The 884-nt window shown below is 33.9% G+C and overlaps 1 long non-coding RNA gene across 1 annotated transcript; it reads right to left on the bottom strand.

The window, feature by feature from the left end:
- Positions 1–776, bottom strand: LOC111787015. The gene is made up of 5 exons (XR_002813870.1): positions 747–776; positions 606–647; positions 300–375; positions 112–183; positions 1–30 (listed from the first exon to the last, which is right to left on the bottom strand). It is a non-coding gene; the product is annotated as an uncharacterized LOC111787015 (long non-coding RNA).
- Between the last annotated feature and the right edge of the window lie 108 nt (positions 777–884).

Raw genomic sequence — 884 nt, 5'->3', positions numbered from 1 at the left:
AGACCACTCGAAAATCTCAACGGAATATTCCTTTAAACGAAATTCAAAGGTCAGAAGAACTCAAGTATTTCCATTTCGTTCTGTATTTAGCCTTTCTGAAATTAGAATTACCAAATCATCATTAATCCTGTAAATTGCTGGTTCATCAGTTTCCCCAACTTTGTGATGCCTAACATTCACAGCCTAAAAAAAACAAACGTCGATTTGTGGCGCAGAGGATAGAATTAGCATCTACAATCTGATTCTATAACAAATTCATACCCAGTAGAAAATGCAAAAATGTTAAAGTACTGCCTCACCTTAAGATGACCTCTCTCGTGGAAAACCCATTTGCTTAGTTCAATTGAAAACTGCTCGTTGCCTGACTTATCATACCTGTATCACAACATACTCTCTTCAACAAGTATCTTCAACAGTTCATAAGCATACTAGATACCAATAATTGCTATGTGATCTAAATTCTCATCAATGTTCATTAATAATTGATGCAGCTTCATAATTGTTTTCCACCGTCCATTAGATAATATTTTACATGTATATGATGGTTGCACAACTATGAAGGTTTTTATCAAGTAATACAATCTAGTTCAGGCATTTTCACTTACTTGGTTGGATGTCCAGCCTTCTGCACCCCAGATTTGAAAAATCTATAAACAAGAGGAAAAACTGTATTATTAAGAGATCCTGAGATAGATAAAGAAGGAATAAAGTTAGTTGCTGGTAATTAAGATACAAGTGTTCCCTACCGGTTGCTAAACAAACTTAATGATCCAGAGCCTGCTTCAGATTTCTCCAGCTTCAAGTTCTGCCATTCCCAACTAGGTAAATTTTCTTTTTCTTTTCTTTTATATATATAAATTATTATTGTTCTTCTTGTTTTTTCT

This window comes from Cucurbita pepo, unplaced genomic scaffold (assembly GCF_002806865.2).
Source record: "Cucurbita pepo subsp. pepo cultivar mu-cu-16 unplaced genomic scaffold, ASM280686v2 Cp4.1_scaffold004115, whole genome shotgun sequence".
In the NCBI taxonomy this organism is placed as follows: Eukaryota; Viridiplantae; Streptophyta; class Magnoliopsida; order Cucurbitales; family Cucurbitaceae; genus Cucurbita; species Cucurbita pepo.
The sequence above is the reverse complement of the archived record's forward strand: the minus strand, read 5'-3'. Positions and strand labels throughout refer to the sequence as shown.